The 13,813-nt window shown below is 31.6% G+C and overlaps 1 pseudogene; it reads right to left on the bottom strand.

The window, feature by feature from the left end:
* Positions 1–12,649: 12,649 nt before the first annotated feature.
* Positions 12,650–13,476, bottom strand: LOC145599002 (putative lipid phosphate phosphatase beta pseudogene; annotated as a pseudogene).
* Positions 13,477–13,813: the final 337 nt, after the last annotated feature.

Consider the following 13,813-nt stretch of genomic DNA (forward strand, 5'->3'; position numbering starts at 1 on the left):
AATTTAATCCATCCTTTAAGTCGTCTGTACTAATTACTCGCTCCTTCTGTACTCTCTATTTTGAATTCATGGTTATTGTATCAAACTTATTAGAGTTTGGTTTGATTTGTTATATTTATGTTAATATTGTATATTTGGCAAGTCTATCTTGTTAGGAGTTTTAGGCAAGTCAGATATTCCTTTGTATTCGGTATATATTTGTGATTAATGGAATATACAAGGCTAAGCCGTTTTCTCCCATCGTTCTTGAATTTATCATGGTATCTATATGAAGGATTTGGGTTTGCTTAAGTATTTCTTAGGCATTGAGGTTGCTCGGAGTCCCGAGGGCATCTTTCTTTCACAACGAAAGTATGCTCTTGATATTTTGACTGAGGCAGGAATGTTGGGTTGTAAAACCATTGATACTCCGATGGAGCAGAATCATCGTCTTGCACATGCTTCCGGTGAGAATTGGTGGAGGCTTTCTCATTAAGTCCATATATATAGGATGTACAACCTAATTATGAAAATACCTAAATTACACAAGATATATTTTACAGAATATTTCACAAGATAATATAAATCTATTATCTAACACTTATTTATTCTTTATTTTTTTTTTGTATTCTTTGTGTATACATGTCAAGTGAGGTTGCTACTAGCAAGTAGCAAGTGTGTTTGTGGCTGCAGCGTCGGGTTGTTGAGAACAAAAGCCAAAAGACGGCTACGTTTGCTAAGCCAATTGTATGCATAGATTCGCACAAGATCTGCCATGCACGATTGGACTTAGTTAAGATTGTTAAAGCGTTAAAGGGTCCAAATTATAGAGTAAGTTTTTTCCCCACCCCCCCCCCCCCCCCCTTTTTCTCCAAGAATAAGCAAAGTGAGAAGAATTCACTCCATATACGAGTAATTAAGTATAAGTCAATGGTCCTTTCAAAAAAAAAAAGTATAAGTCAATGGTAAAGAAGTTGAATATACAAGTAATTAAGGATAAGTCAATGTATAGAAGTTGAGAGTGTCAATTTTGTTAAATACGGAAACAAAATTAATTTAATCTATACTCGTAAGATATGAATTCGAGATGAAAAATGCATCACGCCTGTCGTGACTCTTAATTCTATATTACAAAAAGTTGCACAAAATTTATAGACATTTAATCTTTATCTTTATTTGTTGGTTAGAGTAATGTTAGACTACTAGGTCTACTACTACTATTAACAGAAATCCTTTTAGTTATACTTCAAAATTAATTAGCTACAATAGCCAGCATGAATATATAATAGCCATACACTCATACAGTCATACTTATAAGTAGTTGAAATGGAAGACATTAAGAACGAGTGTCTGCCTCTTCTATATTTATACTAGTAATAGTTTGGTAAAGATGAGTGTAATGTAGGCATTTGTGTATAGTTATTCTACAATATAACATATTATCCACTCATTCGCTCAAATAAACATGTCGGCAATATGTTGAACTAACGTTTCCCCCATTGTCATGGGGTTTATACGTAATACATACAAAATGAAGACTATGCCCTACTAAAACCGTGTACATACTTGTATTAATTAACTTAATAAACAAAGAAAATAGATCGATCGAGTTGATTTGAAATTTGACACTTATCTTATGATGTTGACCTACTTGTATAGTTGTATCATTATTCTAAGCTATTGCCTATTGTCATTTGGCCGGTCGAAAGTTACATCTATGATGATGATGAAGATATATGATGATTACACTTTATATATTTCTTCACATTTCTCTCTCTGTCTGCCTCATTATTAACAATAAGTCATTTTCCTTTACTGTATTTTTTATTTTTATTTTTTTATTATGTGCAATTCATATGATCTTTTTATTAAGACCAAATCATTGTATTTATTTTAAGTACAATGACTATATAAAACATGGTATCAATCAAATTCATCATTGGCATAAAAAATGTTAAGGAGTAAGGGCCTCTTCTCATTGACTGAACTCAGCTGAACTGAACTGAACTCAGCTGAACTGAACTGAACTGAACTGAATATTTTATAAGAGAAGGAAATTAGGAGCTGAACTGAACTGAGATGAGCTGAACTGAACTTCAACGTAAGAGAACAGGGCCGAGAGCTGTCAAAAACCGACCCGAACTGGTGAATCCGAACCGTTTCGAACTGTTCCAAAAAGGAACCGAACCGCTATGAACCTGTTATTTTAAAACCGTAAACTGACCCGACCCGATTTTTTAAAACCTGAAACTAAACCGATCCGAATGTTTGAGAACCGTTAATGAACCGTACCCGTTATCAAGCAGAAGTGATACAACTTGAAACCGAGAACAACCCGAACCGAGTACTTCCGAACCCGATAGCAACCCGACCCATTGTAAACCGAAACCGATTAAACCCGACAAAAACCTGATAAACCCAAATCGTTTACAACCTGTAACTTAAAGCCGAACACTATATTGTATTAAAAAAATCTGAATCAAAAGCTAACTCTAGATTTGTTATCATAGAATGTTGAGGATATACTAGGATATATACGTTAACGTAACCCGTTTAAAATTGGCAAAACCAGTTGTCAAACCGACTATGTTCAACTCGAGCCAATTATGACCTGAACCGATTACAACCCGACCCGATTAGGACCCGATATGTTTTGACCCAAAACCCGCTTTAAACTGACAAACACCGTTTTTAAACCGACCGAATTTAACCCGAACCGATTATGACCCGAACCAATTATAACCCGACCCGATTAGAATCCGACCCGAAAAGAAACTGTAATAAAAACAAACCTAACCGAACCGACCCGAAATTATTTAAAACCGATCCGAACTGACCCGATAATAATTCCAACCCGTTAAAAACCGATCCGTTGTAAACCGAAAACCGATAAACCGAACCAAAAACCGAACTGCAAAACCGATTGACACCCCTAGAACAGTCCCTAAGTAAGAAATACGGAGTATAAATTATACAAGTATAATTTTTTTACCATTCTTTATTTCTTATACATATACTAATATATATGGGTATAGTGACTTTTTTTGGTGCATTTTTTTTTTTTGAGGAATTTTTGGTGCATTTTCTGGTTTTACTTATTATTAAAACTACTTTGTTATTTTTTTTTTATCATTGTAAATTATATTTGCTTGAATAATATTCCTTATTAAACCAATTTGAATTAACTTAAATTTATTATTTATTTAATAGGAGAAAATAAGAGAAGAGCAAAACATCAAGACATCTTAAGAGACATTATTACATCATTCTACACAATTAATTTTAATTAGGTTATGTTGGTTAAAAAATTAAAGATGAATAAGTTAACTAAATTAAGTTCAAATTAAAAGTGGTAATATAAAGTTGAATTTAATTACATATAGTTGTTTTTTGTGAAAATATGAAAGTTATACATTTAAAAGAGAAAAAAACTAATAATTTTGTACGTATATACTTTGTACAAAATTTCTAAATGATTAAAAGATAAAACCCATTCCATTGAAATTACACACAACCTTGATAAAATTATTAACGAGTAATGGTGTCAGCCCTTTTGAAGACATAAACAATGTTTAGATAGAGTAGATCACGTGAATTAACTCTCGAATCACGTGGGTCATAGAAAAGCGAAGGTTTAAGCATTTTGTATAGCTTATAGTCCCAATCAGAAGTCTACTCAAAGCTTTGATCACCTCTTAAGACACAAACTATCCCCCCAAAATCCCAAGTGTCGTGTTAACAATATTAATGGAGAGTATTTACAAATTAATTTCCCTAGTCACGTCGACTTTTTATCATAAATATGTCGCTTATTTTGGAATCATCTTCTTCAAGTTTCTTGGACTTTTTTTTTGGCTGATTTCAATTTTTCATTAGATTACAAAGTAACTGAATAGTGTATGTATTACTGCTAAACAAGCTAAGTAATGTTTCCTCCCTTAAAAAAAAAATAATAAAGCTAAGTAATGAGACGTATGTGAAGATGGTTTTTGATTGATTCACCTACTTGAAGAATTGACCCTTTTTTTGCTCTGTCACAAATACTTCATACTGAGAGTGAAATTATAGTTCAAGTAGTTAGAGCTTCCTTCCCGGTCCCAGGAGATCATGAGATTGATTCTCACCCCCACCCTTGTGGCTTTCTTATTAACACCAAAAAAAAAAAAAAAAAAAAACAAATATTCCATCCTTTTAGTACTCAAAAGTCATAAAGAAACAATTTGTACAATAGTAGAGTAGTATACTAAAATCAATTAAATAATTTAACTTAAGAACACTAGTGTCTCATCAATCAATGGGTCAAATCAGATCAGATCAATAAAGTGGTTTTATCGCCATTAACAACAAAGGTACACATATAAATTAAATTTAAAAAAAAATTAAAGGCTCGGAATTAGTCAAAATTTAGCATATATGAAACCCTAATCTTGTAAACACTCGCTACACTCATAAGTCATAATAATGTGCCATAAATTACGGAGTGGTGTGATTCAAGTGGCCACAATAACAGTTATTTGCCATTTATGTTAGAATTGTCTGCGCGAATCCCATCCAATCCAAGTGTGTGGTCAATGCATACATTTTAATTTATTGTTTTTCCTTTTTCCTTTTTCCTTTTTCAATTCGTATCTTAATCTAACTGCTAAGATACTACGAGTAGTACGAATAATACCTCCAATACATACATTTTAATTTATTGTTTTTCCTTTTTCATCATTCCCTCATTTGTTTTTACAACCTTTTTTATTTTATCCAAATATTATCAAAATTAAATAGATTAAATACTACCGACATAAAAGAAGACCATTTATAATTAGTACTCCATATTAGGTACTGAAGCATGTAGATGCTAAGGCTAATGGTTTGCTTGGATTCATCACAACCTGATTAGACTTATTTGAGGAATTCCTCATATCTCCCCTCTCAAGTCCCCTTCTTCTTACCCTAAAATTAATAAAATAATGGAGGGATTAAGATTTAAACCTACAATCACTATTTGACGGATCAATATCCTATATATGCCTATACTATATGGGGAAGATCCTACTCTATTTTAGCACAAGCCAAATTCTATAGTTTGTATGTGTATGCCAATTTATATGTTTTTTGATTTTTTTTGGGAGAGAGAATGAAGAATATACTCCTGAAGCTAGCTATTCCTTGTCCATGTAGAGCATACCATGACCTTTTTTTTAAAAAAAAAAAACAAATGATTTAGTAGTTGTTTAGTTGTTATTACATGCTAAATTATTTTGAAATTTGCTGGGAATTAAAAAAGAAAAAAGAAAGCACTTGAAATAGTTGAAATCAATTTACAAAAGTTTCCTATACCTAACTACTAAATACTCCGTAATTAATAATAACACTTGGAACTGTATATGCTACTATAGACAAGCTTACAATAAGAGAGAACCAGAATAATTTGAGTAGTGTTTGACCTTAAATCATCCCAAAATATCAAGTATATATGTGGAGCATGTATTACACACATTTTATAACACACCATATCTTTTTTATGAAGTAAGTCTATCATTTTGCTTACGGATTATGTGTTGATGGTATCTTGGACCTCACCTAGGCATTATAATTTTTATATATATGCTAGCACTAGAAGAGAATATTGATCAAGTGATCAATTAATCAAAAGATGATTTCTTAAAATAATTCTGAAAAGAAATTAATTTAAGTTATTTACCAAAATTAAAGTTGTATTGGTGGCAACCCTCCCAGAATATAACATAGCATGGTCAGTTTACTACATACATGTACGGCACACAGTATATATGTCTCAATATATCTAACCTTTTATTTTAGTCGGTTTCATGACATAACATGGTCAAGAATTTTCTCTGATTTATATTTGCTCTCTTCATATTTATTATAATATGGATCGGAGTTTATTTTTGCTCTCTCTCGTTATGATTGGCTAGTCTTAATATTATAAATAATATTCAAATAACTGTAAGGAGAGTAGAAGAATAGTGGGAAAATATATGATACGTAAAAAACTAAAAATGGAATAGTATTAGTAAGAATGTACTCGTAGATCGATTGCGAGGACATGCAGAAGCCGGGTATGTGCAAACGTGCAATCATGCCTGCCATTTTAAGACCCAAGTTTTTCAGGAATTTGATTGTGATTGATGTTACTCCTCCTCTCCTTAATATTTTTCACCTATTTTTTCTAATAAAAAAGTACTAAAAGGAATATTATGCAGAATAAGAAGTAACTTTCATCTTAAAAAAGTAATTTTAATTTATAGTCTACTGCATTGATTAGGATAGAGCTTAATCAACCTAATTCTTCGATCAGTAACTTTTGATCAAATTAATACAAATACTCCGTAATATTGAACACATAAGACTATAATACTTACTACGTGGTAGTATAAGGGAGCACAAAATTTCACTACAGAGGTACATAAAATTAAAATGTAACATATGTACGATTTGTCAAAATAATATGATTTGCTATTGTTAGAGGGGTGAGTGCTCATATTGTATCTCGGCTTCCCACTAATTTATTGTAGATTATATGACTTTTGTTTTTGAGAAATAATAATAATAATAATAATAATAATAATAATAATAATAATAATGATGGTATTGAGAAAATTGATTATTAGTCAGATCCTACACGACAATCTTATCATTATTTCTTTAACCTTTTAGATAAATAAAAAAAAAAATCACTAAAGAAAATCATTACAAAATTGTGTTTGACTTTTAATTTAAATAATAAATTAAGATTGATAAGTTAAAGAAGACCAATACATTATATTTATTAAGGTTACGAACAATTAATTCCAATAGTAAAAGTCCATTACAAGTGAAGAAATCACACTTGTAACTTTGTAAGTGTTACTATATGCAATTAAAATATGTATATTTAGATTATTTACTACACTAAAACATGTGTATTTTGTACTTCCTCCATTTTGTATGTCCAAGCTAAGATTTTGAAATGAATAATCTAATTTGTAAGTATGACTTCAATTGATGAAGATGTATAAGGCAAGTAAGCTTTATAATTGATAAGACTTGATTTGGACCTCTAAATCATTTTATACGTACCTATTTATTTATCTCTAATAGTACGACTAATTAAATTTATTTTCAATATTTATTTTGTGACTCAAAATTGCATATGGTGAACCCATGTGAGTTTGAGAAAATTGCTATTCTTGCTAATCCTTTTTCTTATATCTCTTTCAGACTTTCATGGTCCTACTCGGCTCCTACGGACAATTAATTCACACACACGTAATTCACATTCACTTTCTCATTTCCAAAATTGCTTCCATATTTCTACTTCTACAATAACCTACCCCAATTTTAATTAGCTTCAATTAGATATCATAAACTAAATGGTTAAACACAATTAGAAAATTTACACAAATCATGACTTTCTTTAATCAATAAGAAGAAGAAGAAGAAGAAGAAATAACGAGTACTTAATTATCATAAAAATAGAGAAGTTCAATTCACATGAGTGCATGATAATCATCGTTCATGCACATTTCTAATTAGCCTCTCAATTGACACCAATAATGAAGTGACATTATGCATAATACATGGAATATCGCTAATTAGCATCAGGACGCTAGAGCTTAAAGTAACCCGCATGCATGCATGAACAAAAGGAAAACAAGTTCAACAAGTCAAAAAAAGAAAGAAGTACATACGTGACATATATAGTGCGAAAATGAGAAGGTAGCAACTAAGTCTAACCACCATCAAATCCATGTTGCAAGAGTACACAACAGTCAACACAAATAAACAAGGAAAGATTATTGTTAGACATCGCACAAATGAGGAGGGTCACCTTAGCTTTAAAAAACACTTGGGAAACAGCTAACTCATTTTATTTATTTATTTGGTGATCGATGAGCTTGCTTAGTATTTTCCATCCTTAGGTAACATTTTTCTTTTTGGTTTGCCCCCACTTTATATCATTTCAATCTAAATCAATTTTATGTCTTCTCCAACAGAACATGTGCATCCATGCCCATAACCCCATTACTTCTCTATTATCAACAGATTTATATTAATACTATGTCCTTCATTCATTCACATTCACATTCATGTATATATATATATATTTATTAACCTATATATAAGTGGATTTCTATGTTCAATTATTCGAATCATAGTAGCCACTGAATGAATGAAGCAAGATTCTCCCAACAATATTTTATTTGGTTCAAATATACAACCAACCACCAACATTATAAGTACTAATATTGCCAAAATCGCGCCTACTATGTTATACGTTGTATATAGCCTTGCCTCTATAGATTTTTTGGAGGTACAATTTAAATGTCTTATACTCCTAATAACTTAATATATTATTCAATAAATTTGTTTAAAAGAAGCAGTATTGTTTTAATGTCTTATTTAAAAAATTCTAACTGATCAAGCCATTGGAGCAGTACGTGGTGACTAGATAGCCAAAATTGTATAGTATAGAATTGAAGTTGAATCGATACATGAGCATAAATTATCTTATGAATAAATATGTGTCATGCTCTCAAATAAAAGATCATAAACTCCAAGGTAGTAAAATATCATATGTAATAATGTGATATACATCATACATGCTAAAGAAATTATGATGAAGGTATATCAAAAAGATAACAAATTAAAGGACATGCATGATAAATAGAGCATAGTTACCTAATTTTACTTGATGATAATCATGCTTATAGCTAGCTTAGGTGCACTAAATTTAGATGTGATCGACTGAGTTGAGTGGGCTAGGCAATGAAGTGATATATATAATAAGGACATTTCAATTCCTAAGCTAATCTCCTAACCCAACCCCCCTAATAATTATAATGGGTAAGCAAATTACTTTTCCGTTGATAAGATAGGAGAACCACTTATTATTCTGATATTCTCCCCCAATTATAGTTGTTATAATTAATGCAAAATTCTCTTTTTTTGACACAAATGCAAAATTCTCTAATAATCTCTATATGTATTTTATATGGTTTGCTAGCTCTTGACAATTATAAATAGGATTAATCAAGAAGTGCCCAAGTTGATGTTTTGGTTAAAAGATTCATTACTAATTCTTTATCTGGAATCACCTATTGATCTGACCTTTATTTGTGTGTGTGTTATTTTATTTTATTTATTTATTTATTTTTTAACTATTACAAAGAATTTCCATCTTCTCATCATAAACACCAAAACTGATGGACAACCATTGGATTCACTCTAATAACAGATGATTAGTTGTCAACAAATTTAAAAAGCTAGTATCTTCCTCGATCTCCTTGTTGACTAAAAGGCTAAAAACTAAAAAGCAAGCCAATAAACTCCTGTATTTTATCAATATAATAATAATGGGAATAAAAGTGTGATTTAGCATATATGCACAGCTAGCATTTTTGGCTCAACCTCCCTACATGCGAGACATTATTTTCTTCCAAAATCAAAATCCAACAAATTAATCAATCATTAACTAAAGCAAAAAGACCTTTCAAAAAAAAAAAAAAAAAAAAAAAAAAAAAAAAAAAAAAACTAAAGCAAAAAGAATCACATTTGACCACCTTTTCACTTCAATTAACCTTGGATAGTATATTCGTTTGCACCTAAACCTTTTTTTTTTTTGTTATAGTTTGTAATCTTTAATAATGATGGATTTTTGGCACTTATTATCTCCAATAATGATGCGACAGTGAAATGATTGATACCCTAATCATATGCCATGATGCTCGTTAATCAAATCTTTGACTATAATTGCCAACACTCCACAGACCAGCCTGCTTTTTTCTTCACTTCTTATTCTTATTAATTTACATTATTCTACTTCATTAATAATTTAAAACTTAGCTTGATTTGATTTAGTGTAGCTTAATTCATATCTAGAGTCTAGTTGTTCTTAAGTTAAATAAGATTTCATCCTAAGTTTTGGATCCAATAAACAATTCTAATGTGAATCTAACATGTACATGTTATATACTTAATATAATTAGCTAGAGAATCTTTACATGCTTGATCACTATCAAAAATCTTAAATTTAAGTAATAAGTTGACATTTTATGGTGAAACCTAACACCTTCTTATTCTATACTTTGTAGAGCTAGAGCATTAGCACATGAAAAATTTAGCATTTTTGTCAATATTACATTAATAATATAAGAATATATGCACACTATATATCTATAAGAAGTAAGATCAAAACAAAAGAAAAGGTTTGATAAAAAGTAAAAGCCATACATAAAGTAATTTTTGCAATAAAAGGCATTGAATTCAAAGTTGGTTTTAGTACTTTAAGGAAATCATACGTTAGCTATAGTAGTAATCGTACTAATACAACACCAAATAAAAGGCATCAGATCTAGAAGTGACATTTAAGGCTTGTAGCAGAAATGTTCTTGGGGACCAACTATCCTGCTGAGAAACAGCTATATACGTAGTACTAACATTCAATATACGTAGTATCACTAGTAGAGTAGTAGTACTACTGTACTAGTCTGTTATTGTGAATGTTTGCTTTAACTTAGCTTGTATAATAGTAATAACTAAGAGATGCTAGCCTCCACTAACAACATTATTCTTAAGATAACTAACTTCTGATGAATCAACTAAAAAAATAAATTCATCGAGGAAAGAGATCAATGCCATAACTTGTTCATGCAACCTCTAAACATTATCATTGTATAGAATAATAATTCATTAATCAATCTATAATAAAAGTGCATGGCAAAAAGTTTTTATAGTATTTCTAATTTTGCCTTCACATCAATAACCATAACTTTTTATAAGTGCTATTGTTAGGGTCTATTCTTTTCGGATTATTTTTAATTCAGTTCAGTTCAGTTCAATTCAGTTTTTATCTTAATTTACTTCTCTCATAAAATATTCAGTCCAGTTCTTATCTTAATTTCCTTCTCTCAAAATATTCAGTTCAGTTTAGCTCTAATAAATTCAGTTGAGTCAATCAGTATAGGCCCTTATTCATACGATTTATGCTTTATTGCTAGCACTATGAAAAGACTTTAAGATGATTTGACTGCGCAAATTCAAAGTAGGTAACTAGGGAGGAGTTTCAATCTCGTGGAAAGTAATGAAATATATTTGGCAAAGATGGAGGTGTAAACCAACCAAAAACCTAACATGTAGTAGCTCGTTGATAATGGGATTTGGAAAGGTCCATTTACCTACATACTCATTGAAAACCAAACATTCAATTGAGAAACTTATACTTCGTATATATTACATTCTGCCTCCTCTTTTTATTAACACATTTGATTGAAATAAAATCATACATAAAATCAACCTTAAAATAAATTTTTATACAAGGTAGTCCGTACTATTCTATGATGAAAAAAGATAAACATAGAGAGACTTTCAGTATGACATTTAATATCCCCATTGACTGTAAAAATAATTGCAACAAACTAACAACATTAAAGCATCAAATTGAATTTTTATCTTTATAAAGGATTAAAAAGAGTGAAAGACCTTTGTAAATTGAGATGGAGCCAAATAGCCAATAGGCAATAGCCGAGTTTTAAGAAGTCCTCAGGTATCAGGAAAATGAGCAGTTTAATCAGCATTCAGCAGATGAGGTTGGACTGGTTGGTTGAAGGCAGTCAACACAATAATAACATTGACCCAAACATATGAAAATCAGAGAGAAAAATGAGCAGTCACATTAATTGGGCTTTTTGCAGACTGAAACAATAAATCTCAGATAAGTTTAACTGCGGTCCAATGTTAGGTCCTAATCATGTGGACCTTTGCCTCTCAATCACACACTGGTCCTCTTGCTCTAACACTAACACACACGCTTCATCACCAGCCCGAACAATCATATGTTATGGAATAATATAGCTGGATGCCTGGATCCATCTATATTGGCTATATATTTTTATTTCGTACTCCTTATACTTTGAATTTACATTAGTTACAAACTTATAATTTATAAATGTACTTCGTATTAATCACTGTTTGTAATTCATATAAAAGAAAAATATGATCATACAGAATTTTGTTAGATTCGTCAAAATTGTAGGTTGAAAATATTACTCTGTAGTTCTTTTTTCTTTTTTACTTGGTACAAGTACAATTTTCACAAGTGTATAACCTGAGAAATTAGTGTTCAAAGTGAAGACGAAGAGCTCGTAATGACTAAATTGAAAGTAGTAAAACTAGTATGAGGCCAGTGAGTGTATTTGACCCAAGTTTTGGATCATGATTGTTTCAGCTTGACTGTCAAAAATTTTCAGAGCTCTGTATTTTCATGACACTCATTTTATTTGGGGGTCCCTAAGTATTCATCTTGTTTTACACCAATATTTTACAAGTATCTGCAATTGAGACAAATGCAAATGTTGCCTGCAACAAGCTTATCCATACTGTATTTTACTTATACAAAGACTGTGGGCCAATAACTTCGGCAATGGTGTATTAATATCGAAAATTATTTTTGTGAGACAATTACCGTTCAAACTGGAAATACTTAATGACGGGGGAGTAATTTTCAGTGGTCGTTTGATTAACATAAAAATAAATTCAAAGTTATGTCTTTGTGAAGCAGATAAATATGCAATTTTTTGGTTAATGTTGATTTTAAATTAAAACATGATAAATTGATCATTGATCAAATTATCAAATAAAACAGCACACTATAAGAAAATCCATGAATGAATACAAATTCAATACTTTATAAAGATATAATTTCAATCAGAAATGATCAATTAATACACGTATACAACAGTTAATTGCAAGTTGTTACAATTGGTGAGATGAATTATAAGAAAACAAAATTAGAAGTTCAAATAACGATGAACAAAGGCGGCATTAAAAATACCAACAAAGGCACCAGCAACAACATCTAATACAAAATGTCGACCCAACAAAACCCTAGAAATGGAAGTAAGCACCGACCAAACCCATACCAAAATCAACATTACCACAACAACCTCACCTGAATCACGTCCTCCGATCCACCGGTCAACAATCTCCCGATCACGGAACCTCAACTGATCGATCCCCTGAGCAACGGCTGAGATGGAGAGAGAGAAAATGGAAGCGATGAAGAAGACTCTAGAAGCGTGGCCACTTGGGAAAGACCAGTGGTCGACAGGGAGGGTGGCCCCCATGACAGGGTTGTAATGTGGTCGGCGGCGGCGAATGAGGTGTTTGAGAAGTCCGATGAAGATGATGTCGGAGAGAAGTCCGAGGAGGAGAGAGAGTGAGAAGGAGTAAAGGGTTGAGGAGTGGAGTGAAAGTGGGGAGAGGAGGAGAGAGAGTGAGATTGGGAACCAGAGACGACCGTCGCCGGTGATCTCCAGGAGTTTCAGGGCGGCGCGTGGGATTAACGGATGGAATAGAGTGTGGATTGATTTGGAGAGTGTGGTGTCCAGGTTAATCATGTGGCGGAGGAGTGATGGTGGTGCTTCTGGTGGTTGTTGTTCATCACCATCATTGCCCTTAGCCATGGATTTTTTTTCTTTTCTTTTTTTTTATTTTTATTTTTTATTTTAGGTAGATTTGTGATTTTTATTAGTGGTTGGTTTTGGAGTGGGGTAGAGAGTAAATAGGGTGGGCTAATTGGGCTGCTGAAGTGTAAATGGACTGATTAACTTAAAGATAGTGAGCCCAACTGAAATGATTCCAACTAAATGCATATGGCCAAATTAAGGACTACTATACTTTTGATCATAGCCCACTCCATATAGGTTTCAAGTTATTAAGCTAAACTCCCAACTTCACTCAAATTAGCCCACTCACCCTTACTTCAAGTCCAATCCAATAAATATAAAATAAATTGAAGATCATGAATTTTTCATTCAATAAACTATGATTGAAGAATGAA

This window comes from Chenopodium album, chromosome 20, assembly GCF_948465745.1.
Source record: "Chenopodium album chromosome 20, dcCheAlbu1.1, whole genome shotgun sequence".
Taxonomy (NCBI): Eukaryota; Viridiplantae; Streptophyta; class Magnoliopsida; order Caryophyllales; family Amaranthaceae; genus Chenopodium; species Chenopodium album.